This window comes from Muscardinus avellanarius, assembly GCF_963383645.1.
Source record: "Muscardinus avellanarius genome assembly, chromosome: 2".
In the NCBI taxonomy this organism is placed as follows: domain Eukaryota; kingdom Metazoa; phylum Chordata; class Mammalia; order Rodentia; family Gliridae; genus Muscardinus; species Muscardinus avellanarius.
The window spans coordinates 26,732,612-26,745,506 of NC_137787.1; the positions used below are offsets into that span (position 1 = coordinate 26,732,612).

The following is a 12,895-nucleotide window of genomic DNA, read 5'->3' on the forward strand; positions in this document are numbered from 1 at the left end:
ACAATTTTATAAAAATTCAGAATTTTAAATACACTTAAATGTCAAAAAACAACAATACACCTTTATGACTTATTAAGTAAAAATAATTCTGACAGATATTTTGTAAAATACAATTCAGATATATCAGAATGACATGATCAAAGTGGCCTAGAAGATGAGTGGAAGTTGGGACTTGCAAAGCTACAAACTGTAAAACTCTTACTAAAAGTTAGTTTCTAGATAATGTGATTGTGGATACTTTATGAACATACTTCTTCATAATTTCTAAATTTTTGAAAATTAAATTAATGTATTACTTTTATAATTAAATATTAAATCTAATTTTAAAATGCCTACACAAATATATTCCTAGAAAGCTAAATGAAGGTGTGTTTATGGATTTCAGGATGAAGTACTTTTATATATTAGGAACTGAATACAGTGATGTCACTGATTTTAAATCATTTTTGTACAATATTGCTTTAAAAAAATGAGCAAGTATAACTAAAAACATGTATGAATAAAAACACCAAGCAATTATTTGGTGTTGTATGCCAACCATTTCTTAAACTCTAGAAAGCTTAATATAGAGATTGTATTTAATAAACGATGCTATTACACACTTTATACACTTATCCCTGTATCTTCTCAATAAAGAGAATAGGTGTAAATTAAAAAGCTTAAATTTTAAGTAAAATGTCACATCTTCACTAGTACTTGTGGATGAGATATCAAATATGTTTAAGCCAGACTTGATGGTATCAACCTTTCATAAGGTAGACACTAAGTTATGAAACCAATATTTCTAGTTGATGAAGGCTAAATTTATGGCCAATATTTCTATTTTTTAAAAGATAGAGACTATCTCCCCAGGCAACCTACTATAAGGCTGAGCATGGGTGAACACAGTTTAGGACCATAATCAAATAAAATTGCATTGAAGATTATCTTGCTTGAATTTAATGATATGCATAATTGTTATTCTACTGCATGATAACTAGGCATGAATATAAGCAGTTCTTGTAAATGCTGGTAAATTTTATGGGTTTGTCACAGCCAATCCAAGCACAAACAGAAACAATCTGGCAAAACAACAGATAATCTAAGGGTGAGAGCTGAAAAGAAAACCTATATTCCTTCACACATTTTGATCCTCTGTTTAAAGTTGGATCTCAAAGTGATGTTTTACGGGAAAGAAGGCAAGTGAAGGAGGATTAAGGAGAAAAATTAAAGTGCAGAAAAAGAGAAAATTAATGTTACTAGTTATTCTGGGTTGTATTGTGTCCCTCTAAAACCATTTGTTGAAGTCCTCATCCTCTCTGCCTCAGAATATGCCCTTATTTGGAAATAGGTTGTGAATTTGGTAGCTAGACAAAGTCATACTAGAGGAGGTGAACCCCTAGTATGAATGGACTTTATAAGAAGTCTGCTTATGAAGAAAGGAATACAAGGACAACACCACCCAAGGGTGCAGGGAGAAGCTGCCTGGAGCCAGGGTTGCCTGGGACCATCAGGAGCTGTAAGAGGCACAGGAGTGTTCTTCCTCAGAGGCCTGGGAGGGAATAAGTCTTTACCAATATCTTGATTTTGAACTTAGATCACCTCTAGAAGTGTGAAAAGATATGTTTTGTTTGTTCTAACTTCTAGTGTATAGAAGGTTATCCAGGCAGCCCTAGGAAAATAAATACGAGCGTGGCAACTTTTATCTCCCACACAGATTCTGAAGAAATGTGGGCGTTTGATACATGATCAAATATTTATCAAATGCCTTCTGCTTGCCAAGAATTACTTGAGATACTGAAGTGAACTGCCACTGAACAAGATAAACATAGTCCTTACCCTGAAGAGTTTCTAGTCTGTGATTTCCAGGTTTCTATTTCCCATGGTATTTTTGTTAAATTGAAACAACTGAAAAATTATATATAACTTGGTGTCATGCCCATTTCTCCCACAAAATAGTAAACTCTTAAGGAAAGGAGAATAATAAGCTCTGAAAGTTGACTTTCTGCCTGGGGTGGTGGTACTTGCATGTAATACCAGTACTTGGGAGGCTGAGACAGGAGGATCACAAGTTCAAAGACACCCTCAACAATATTGAGACTCTCACCAACCTAGTGAGACACTGTTTCAGAATTTAAAATATATGTATATATACACATATACATATACATGTATAATATGTATATGTATATATATATATATATATATATATATATATATATATATATATATATATATTTCATGCCTAGGGCTGTAGCTTGGAGGTAGAATGCTCCCTGGTTCAATCCCAAGTACCATAAATAGATAGATAAATAAATAAATAAATAAATAAATATGCTTTCTGAATAAAAATGGGAATAGAGTTCAGAGATGAAAGCAAAAAGATATTTTATTGTTTAATGGAGAAACAGAGATAATGAACGTGTGTGTGTGCATGTACACGCACATGTATTTGACTTCATAAAAAGCAAAACATCTTTACTTCTTTGCAAACTGAGAATCCGATCATATTTGAAACATTTTCAAACCCATACCAGAGCACTCCTATTTCTATTTTTACCTTTCTGTAAGTTAGGAAAATATTTGATTTTCTTGGGTGATATTGTCGACTTTGTTGCAGTATCATTGGTTTTTATACGTTGTTTATTTTCATGTAAAATTTACAACACCTTTTAACATTTTATGACCCATTTTATTTTATGGATCTATAAAAACCAATAAATATATTTTTAAAAGAGAATTCATGTAACAAGTACGGTAGTTTAAAAGTTCTGTGTTAATGTATGTCATCTTTTAAAGATGACACTCCGGGCAGCAATTAGACATTTATGAACAGGTATAGCATGAAAAGATAAATTCATGACAAACTACCCTTCCCATGTATCATTCGCACGAACATATCAAATAAAATTGCAAGATGAAATACAATAGTTTATTTACTCCTCTCACACTTCAGAGTATTCTCTACCTGCCCGTTCACCCCCTGCTTCGTTCTCAATGTTTTGCAAAGTACTTAAGATGTTTTACCCTTTTACTCCCTTCTCATATTCAGAGAAAATTGTTCTTTTATATGCTTTACCTTTAACTTCAAACTATAAGACAATTCAGAAAATAATAAGAACCCCATTATGCTTGAACCTCACAGAGATAATACATGATCATGCACACGCACACCACACACACACACACACACACACACACACACACACACACACAGACACACACCTAATGATACCCTCTGTTCCTCTTCAGATTACACAGGTGTGTTGCCATATATGCTGGTACCCATATTCTTCTTTATAGATATAATTTTCTGAATCTAGGTAGTTTTCAATCTGTATTCATTATAGAAAAAAGTGAAATTGTTCTGTGGATACGTATAGCTGTGGCAGAGATTGATACCACCATACCATTGTAACTTATTCTTTATTACCAGGTCAAAGAATGTTCTGTGGGACTTGTGCTGCCCCCTGGTGATGCCTGGAGTAATAAAATACAAACTAAGGTCATTAAGACATATTATTAGTGAATAAAATGTCCAATACACAGTCTGGAAAAAAAAAGGTAATTTAGTAGAAACTGTGTAGGCCATAACTTAGTTCTCTGATCTTTCAATGATTATTTGGTATACCTTAGAAATAAAAAAGGGGAAAGAAAGATAAAGCATGCAAGAGATACAGTAGGCCAGAGAAGATTAAGGAGTCTACCTCCTTAAAAGTGCAAATGTGAAGAAACTATGTCCTTGTAGTGAGAAAGCCAGCGCCTCCATTGAAATTCACTGGTGAGCTGAGAGAGAAGATGACAGTAAAGAAAAACTTTTCAATGCTTCTCAGACTAACAGAACTTCATTTTAGTAGATCCCATTTTACTCTGAGAAGCCTTATACCCTAAAGGAAATTTTCAATGCATCTACCCTCAGTTCATTTAATTCTACATGAGAGGATGTTTATTTTCTTTCTTAGATGTTAACAAAGAAATTTTTAGAGTTATGTGCTATGGTAGACAAAGTAGTTTGTGGGCACTTCATTTTTATTTTATCTCTGAGTTGCCATCTTTGAGTTGTTTTGTGTGTGCTATAGGGTATAATAATCCTCGGTTGATGTCCCATTATGGGGTACTACCTAGGGGATTTCTAGGTGATTTTGAATATGGAATTCTAGAGTTGGAAATGACCTCAGTGTTGATTTTATCTAACCCTTAAATTACTCAGGGCTAAATTACCATAGATTATATCATAGAGAAATTAAGTTATTTCCTAATTATATCATAATTCTTATTGTTAGGAGTATTTTTTATGACATCAATAAAAATGGAGACACATGGCTGGGCATGGTGGCACATGCTTGTAATCTCTGTGCTTGGGAAGCGGAGACAGGAGGATCACGCAGGTTCGAAGCCAGCCGCGCTGGTTTAAGAGACCCTGTTTCCAAATAAAAACAATAAAAAAAAATAGGTCTGGGAGTGTGGTCCAGAGGTAGAAGGGTTTCCAAGAACCCCAGTACCATCAAAAAAAAGAAAAGAAAAGAAAAGAAAAAAGACACATATTCTAAAGTAGCCTGGCAAAGTGATTTTTTTTTTAAAGGATCCTGCTATTTTCAAGAACAAGATGGAGGAAACTTGCTAGACATTTTATTTCCAGCGTGGGCCTTCTGTGCCATGCTCCCATTGGTGGAAACAGAGATTCACAATATTTACATCATTGGCTAAAGGGGATGTTGGGGAGGGGTTGACACAATTTTCAGGAAATGCTATCTTTAAAAAACTGCAGACACACGGTAAAGTTACACAAGGGCCGTTTTACAACATGGCACATAAATCAAGCTATTCCTTTGATAGAAAAGATCTAATTATTTCTCACATTATTTTGTAAGTATATCAAGAGCAACTGAAACAGATTTTTCTCCACCAGTTAAGTATTTTTCCAGGTATCTCTTTCCTCTAGTGTGTCCCTACATCAGCTTTATCTTATGTTAACCAAAGTGTTCTTAATAAACACATGCTCAGGTTTTGAGTGATAATGGGAGCAGGGAGGAAGAGTCTGGCATGATTCTCCTCTTGCATTTCCAAATCTATTGAGAAAACCAATCTGGTATATGCACAGACTTCACTGTGCACATTGAATTGCTGTTTGTGCACTGTTAATTAAAAAACATTAAATAGAGTAAATGCTTGCAGTAGTTAGGGACCTCTCTGCAGAAAGCCCCCTAGCTATTCAGAGATAAATAATGTAGGAGTCTCAGAGGAGTTCAAGCATTGCCTGTGTTGCTATGGAATTTTACAGCTTTTGAGCCAACGGTATGCTTTATACAAGTGAAGGTCCCCAGGCGACACTTGGCCCTCAAGTGTGCTGACTTTTCAAAGAGGAAAGAGAAGAAATAGTGCATATTTTCAAATGAAGTATACTTACTTAGCGAAGAATTGTTTTTCTACTAATGCAACACCATATGCTTCTAGACTTCCATTGTCAACAATGTTTGGCACTCATGTATTCCACTATTTATTTAATGTTGAGGTTGAAAACGGGGTGACATCGACAGAAGGCTGAGAATAGAATGAAAACCAGCCAGACCGTTTGCAGTCTGTGGCCATTCAGGATAACAGATTTGGTGGGCATTAGTGTTATTAAGGAGTACACGTGTAAAAAATAAGTGGCACATTGCATAATTAATTCCTTTGCTTGGATTAATTCTTGGGCTGAAAACTGTAGATTGTTGGCCCCAGTAAAGTCAAGCAATATTGTCAAGATGCCAGGACATTGTGAAATGAAACCTTAGGCTCAGACCTCCACTATGAGAAAGGCAAGAATGACCAGCTCCCCTAGTGGAGACTCAAGAAAGTGCTCCTTGGGCCCTCAGGAGGACCAGTGTAGATTGGAATCAGGTTCATCCAGATTGAGTAAGGTCAAATCAACCAGGATTTTGCAGAACAGTGAAAGAAGGGGAGCAGTTTTAAAGATTAATAGTAAAGACCACAGGAAATCAGAACCCAGAATTCTGAAACAGATTGATAAAGGAAAGAAATAAGGCAGAGATGAGAGAATACACAAAGAGCTCCTGTAGCCTTTCCTTACTACATGCTTGTGACTTGGCTCAGGCTGGGGGGCAGTAGCCAAGGCTGAACACTTAGCCATTGCATTTCAGGTGTAAATGTATTAGGTGGCACGTTGTAGCATGTGTAGACTGGGTAACCCTAAAGCTAACTTGCCCATAGCAATATTTTGTTTTATCAAGAGAAGCCTGTATAGTATTGTATAGAAAAGATTCCCATGTCTTTTTAAAACAACAGTCTTTTCTCTTTCTTCTTGGTCTTTTGAGGGTAATTCTAAGATAGGGCATGGAATTCTTTTGAGGCTAGAAGAGGGCTAAACTTAGAGGAGACAACCCTGATATTTATAACAATTGGTGTCCAAATACTATTTATTAAAGAATATGACAGTATCATCATGAGGTAAAAGGAGGCTTTGGTAGCAGGTGAATAGAAGGTAGGTGTGGAGCCACTAGTCCAGGAAGGTCTGGGAAATAAAATTACTGGCTGAGCTTTATGTGTCAGAAGATTGTGGCTTGAGAGAGCCTTCTTAAAACATTATCTACTCTCAGATGTTCCAAATGGATTGCTTTTTACTCTGATTTTTAAACTTAATATACATGGACAACAAGAACTTCTATGTACGTATTCATATTTTATTTAGAAGGGCCCCCAAATTTTGACAGGTTCTAATGAAAAGCCAGATTCCTTAAATTTATAGAAGTCAGAAAAGTAAACCTTCAATGGCACTTAACTCTTTCTTTTTGTAAATTCTAAAATACTGGTTTCTGAGTGTGAGCTGTCCATTATTAAATACTAAGACTAGAGACTACGAACATATATTCTGAATTTTAGATATTCTGAGTCCAGTATTGTTTTCATTATTTTGCCACTTTATTTTATTACTACCATGCACTCTTCCTAAGACATAGCAAATTAGGCTGGACTTAAATCCATAAAACAGTAGCATTTTTTGTGTAATAAAAGCACTGTATATTGTTACTAACAAATCAGAAATGATAGAAAATAAAATCTTATGTCTCCACAAGCTAGCTTATCATAAGGGGAAATTAATATCCATATCCTGGGAGATAAGAATAAAATAATCATAAAAATCAAAATAGAAAGTATCTTTGTATAATAATTTTGGGGAATGTAAATAGAGTAATTCAGACCTTTTTGTAAGAAGAAAATTATTTTGAAAGATATAAAGATATGAATGTTTATTTTAAGTCAAGAAAAATGGGAGAAAAACATAGCTCTTTCAACACAGGGGGGAGTCTCCAAAAGACAGTAACTGAAGAAGAAAATTCTTCATGAAGGTATTGGAGATAATGATGGATATAAATTTGATCAAAGAATTTCATGAGGCCAATGGAATATTTTTAAATAAAACAACAGTTGTGGGAGAGTTCAATAGTGGATGACAATTAAACCATCTTTGGACTATTTTAAAATTATTTAGGAAAATGTTTTCATTAAGAGTTCATGAATATTGTAGCAGAATCTCAATTCATGGTCAATCTTGAATACTAGACAAGTGACCAGGATTTGATTCAGTATGTAATGAAGAATTAGAAATATTTAATAGTTTCCAAAGAATAGTTACATGTATACAAATAAAAATGAAATGCAACTTTTGAGAGTTTATACCCATAATAAAATCACAATATTGAAAAGATATTGTCAGCATGCATCCAACAGAATCCTCCAAGCAGCCACTAATTGACCAGAGTTGCAGGTGTATCAACTTTATTTTCTAGTCATGATTTATTTCTACTTAAATTTTCTTTATCTAGTTAACTTCTACTTTAAAAAAATGCAAAGAGGAAGATCTAGTAATAGAGTCACTTGAGGACTCTATTCTCGCTCACCTTTTAACATTTATTTTTAATTATTGTAGTCATTCATCTTAATAAAGTACAAGATGGTAGAGCCATACATGCACACATCACCCAATTAGCCCTTACCCAACTTCCACCCCATTTCCTTCCCCCTCCCTCCTTCTCATGTTTGGCTTACTGATTGACTTTGATATGTTTGTGAATGTACATCAAATACATTAGGGAATTTACCTCTTCCCCTTCTCATCCCCCTCAGTTAGCTCACCTTATTTGCTCATCTATGGTTTCTTCTTTGTCTAGAGTTCCTTGCAACCCTCTTTTCTCCCTGGCTTCCCTTTTTTAGAGAGAGCATCTAATTTTTTTACATTTTGTGACTGACAAATCTCACTTAGTGTAATGATCTCCAGTTCCATCCATTTTCTAGCAAATGATGTAATTTTGTTCCTTTTTAAAAAATTCTCTATTGGTTCATTATAGTCATAGATCTTACTGGAGTACAAGATGGTGGAGGCACACATATACACATTACCCGATTAGCCCTTACCAATTCCCATCCCTTTTCCTCCCTCCTTCTCATGTTTGGCTCAGTGAATGACTTTGATAGGTTTGTTAATATACATCATGTGCATTAGAGAATTTCCCTCTTCCCCCTCCTATCCCCTAAGGTTGCCTTATTTGCTCATCTATAGTATTTCCTTCATCTAGATTTCTTCTGATGATCCTTTTCTCCCTAGCTTACACATATTAGGGAGAACATCTGATTTATTATTTTTGTGACTTACTAATTTCACTTAGCATAATGTTCTATAGTTCCATTCATTTCCCTGTAAATGATGTAGTTGTGTTTTTCTTTATGGTTGAGTAAAATTCTATTGTGTTCATATCTCATAGATTTGTAATCCATTCATGTGTTGATGTACATCTTGGCTGGTTCTTTAGTTTGGCAAGTTAATTGCGAGACTATGGGCATAGATATACATGCGTTAGTTTGGTAGTTTGGTTTTCATTCTTTTGGGTAGGTACCCAGAAGTGGTATTTCTCGATCATATAGTAAATTCATTTCCATTCTTCTGAGGATCCTCCATACTGTTTTCCAAGTGGTTGCAATCCTACCAACAAAGCATTAGAGTTCCCACTTCTCTACTTCCTCTCCAGCATTTGTTGTGTTTTTAATCATTGCAATTCTAATTAGAGTTAGGTGAAACCTCAGGGTAGTTTGATTTGTATCTCTCTGATTGCTAATGATGTTAAACATTTTTTCATACATTTATTGGCCATTTGAGTTTCTACTTTTGTGAGGTGTCTATTTAGTTCACTTGTCCATTTTTTATAATTGGGTTGTTTGTTTCCTTAATGGTGAGTGTCTTTCATTCTCTGTATATTCTAGATATTAGTCTTCTATTGGAGGAATACTTAGAAAACTTTTTTCCATTCTGTCAGCAATTTTTTGAGGTTCTTTATAGTTTATTTGCTGTACAGAAGCTCTTCAGTTTAATGCAATCCCATGTATTCATCCTCCTTTTAATTTCTTGTGCCTTTCGGGTCTTGAAAAACTTAAGGTAGCTTTTACCCATGCCTATGTATTGAAGTGTTGGACCTATGCCCTCTTCAAAGAGCTGCAAAGTCTCTAGTCTGATATCCAAGTCTTTGATCCATCTTGAATTGACACTTGTACAGAGTAAGAAAGTATAGTTTATGTCCATTTTTCTACATATGGTTAACCTGTTTTGCCAAAGCTATTTGTTAAAAACATCATCTTTTTTCCAGTGTACATTTTTGTCCCCATTATCAAAAATCAGTTGGTTTTAAGTGTTTGGATTTGTTTAAGATGTTCTATTCTGCTCCATTGGTCTGCATGTCTGTTTTTGTTCCAATACCATGCTATTTTTATTACTGTAGCTTTGTAGCATAGTTTGAAGTCAGGTATTGTGACGCTTGCTGCATGGTTCTTGTTGCTGAGAACTTTGTTGGATATTCTGTTTTTCTTGTTGTTCCAAATAAATTTAAGGACTGATTCTTCTATGTCAGTGAGGAATGACCTTGATAATTTAATGGGTATTGCATTGAATCTCTAGATCACTTTTGAAAGGATGGCCATTTTGAATCTACTTTTATTTAGCCCAGTTCTTCTATTCCTTTCCTGTGTGTCACAAATAATATGAATATAAAACTATCTGGAATTCATTTAAATTTTAATCACTTCATTTCTAAGTCGTGAAAAATTAAAAAAATTCTCTTTTCCAGGATACCCAAAATTTGAATTTCTGCAATTAATTTTTCTCTTATAATCATGTCTTGAATATTTTAGAATAAAGAAGTTAATATAAATACAACTGCTTTTTAAGTTATATAACGCTTTGTAAATATTAACTATAACAATTGCTATAATAATTTAATATTCCAGTTCATTGATATTAAGATGTCATGCAATTGTTGGGCACAGGTGTGAATATATTTAAACAAACTTATTCTTCGAAGTACGTATTTACAAAACTGTTAAATTACAAGCCAATTATTTTCCTTTCACAACAGTTTATTTGTTTGCAAATAAAATGAGCCTCATGAAGAGTTCTTTTTAAAAAAAAATTATATTGATTCCCAGTACCACATAAATATATATATTTATATATTTATAGATCCAATTCTAACATCTCAAAAGCTATCCATTCATTCACTCAACATTTATTGGGTTCCTACTAGAGTATTTAAAGTAATTTCAAATATGGCACACATAACAGTGACCAAAAGAGAGTCTCTTCCCTCATAAAGCTTACAGTCTAAATAAAAATATAATATACAGATGGAAAGAAGTGATATATAATATGATGATGGGCTAGGGATGTAGATAGCTCAGTGGTAGAAAACTTACATAGCATACATGAGGTCCTGAGTTAGATTTCCCAGCACCACAAAGGAAAAAAAAAAAGAATAAAAATAGGACAATCAGGCATGGTAGTCCAAGCCTGTAATCCTAGTCCTTGGGAGTCTGATATGGGAGGATCACAGGTCTAAGGCCATCTGGGGCAATTTAGGAGACCCTGTTTCAAAATAAAAAGTAAAAAGTGCTGGCAGTATAGTTCAGAGGTAGAAACCTCTGGGTGTGATTCCCAGTACAACACACACACACACACACACACACACACACACACACACACACATGCGTGCGCGTGCGCGCAAGCGCTTACGCACAATGTGTCCATGTGTATATATGTATTTTCATATATGTATTTCTCATCTATATGAGAAATACGTGATTTGATTTTAAATTTTGAAGTTTATATTTATTATGAAATGTTTGGATGATGTTTACATATGGTATAGACTTTTGTTAAACCAACTTTTAAAAACAAAACAAACAAACAAAAACCTCTTCCCTTTTACAAACTATGTTTAACTTCCTTTCCCCATGAGTTGAAAAAAAAATTGACACGTTACTAAGGATCTATTTTCTAATTACAGAAGTGGCTGGTGCTGTTTCACCAAATGTTCTTAAATACCACGCCAAGTTCATCGTACAGTTTTCCTCCTGGCAGCAGAGCATTCCGCTTAGGAATCCTTTCCCTAAAACTGGGCAGTTTCAGGGAAGCCTTCAGCGCCACATGAGGCACCGTGCGGGCAAACATGGCTTCCTGAAAAGTCTCATTCCATTTCTGTCCCTGTTTGACCTTTGTTGAGTACCATCACTTATTTTGGATGCTCTTTTTCCACCTCTCTGTATAAACTGGACTTGATGATCTCTAAGTATGTTTGCAATTCTGATATTAGGAGTATTAACAAATAACATTTGGATTAAAAAGGAACTGAGGATTCTAGATCTAATTCCAACATTTCAATAGCCATCTCTCCATTCACTAAAAATTAATTGGGTTCCTACTAAAGTAATTAAAGTAATTTCAAATGTTATACACATAGCAGTGACCAAAAGAAAGTCTCTGCCCTCATAAAACTTATAGTCTAAATAAAAAGGTAACATGTCAGATGGAAATAAGTGATATTAAGTGCAATGTTTTGGGCCATCATAATGTTTTGGTCATTCTAAGTGCCACTTTCAGTCCAATGCTGGTTAGTTACTGGTCTGTGGATAAATCTGAAAATTAAGAATAAGCATTTAGAATCTTTCATAGCACTGTTCAAAAAATACTGAGATGCCCCTGTGGAAAGATCTTAGAGCACCATGAAACACCACAGCAGATGATGTCAAAAAAGCAAAACCTGGATGGTTCAAAGGATGGTAGGGAGGGCCTTGCAGGTCTAGATAAGGAATTAATTTTATCCTGATTGATAAGAGAAGCCATTGGGAACATTAGAACATTGAAGACAAATGACCCCATTCAGTTAAATGATGTAAAATCATCTTCTATCTAGTATAAAATAGATTGTGAAGAGACAAGAAAAGCAGGTATATCAGCTGAGAGGCTCTTGCAGTATTCAGAGAGAGACTAGTGTGATGGCAGAGGGGTGCTGGTCAGGTGGCGCCCCTAGAATATCAGGTGTCACCCACACAGTTTGTGTGTGTCTGCCGGATTTGGTTAAAGAAAGGGGAGAAGAGTTGGCTTCCTAGATTTTTACCTGAAAACACGGTAGAAAAGGATGCCATTTATTGTTGGTGGATAGAGTGCTGACAGGCCAGTCACAAGAGTCTGAAGTCACTCCCTAAGCCCTTTGGTGCATGAAGAACCACTCACTGCTCTCAGGAGTTCACAGCCTTGTATTCAGACTGTTTAGTATTTCTGTCTCCTTTCAGTTCCCCATTGCTTTCACTACAACTGGTCAAGTCTTTAAGTTCTGTGCATATTCTGTCTGATAAGCTCCTAGCCATTTACTATGCCCAAAAGGTCCTCCACCCTTGCTTGTGCTTTGAGAAGACTGTGGGGCCAGGTGTACTTTTACGTGGGTTATATACTGCGCATGCCTGATGTGTATTGCTGATGTGGCTTAAAGAGTTTCTGGTATTTCTGTATAATATAAAAAATTTGTAGAGCTTCATAATAAATGGCTGTTGTGCTTCCAAGCTTCAGGTCCTCCGTGTCCTTCTTTACTGTCTTCTT

The 12,895-nt window shown here is 35.1% G+C and overlaps 1 protein-coding gene and 1 pseudogene across 3 annotated transcripts in view; one reads left to right on the forward strand and one right to left on the reverse strand.

Moving 5' to 3' along the window:
- LOC308279844 (chromobox protein homolog 1-like) overlaps positions 1-11,470 on the reverse strand; it is a 64,602-nt pseudogene extending 53,132 nt beyond the window's left edge. Inside the window, exon 1 of the transcript in view lies at positions 11,345-11,470. The product of the transcript in view is annotated as a chromobox protein homolog 1-like (transcript). The remainder of the gene's footprint in view (positions 1-11,344) is intronic.
- Positions 1-12,895, forward strand: part of ERBB4 (erb-b2 receptor tyrosine kinase 4) — a gene marked incomplete at both ends in the record, with an annotated part of 1,174,461 nt that overhangs the window by 412,501 nt on the left and 749,065 nt on the right. The gene's annotated exons all lie outside the window — the stretch shown is intronic.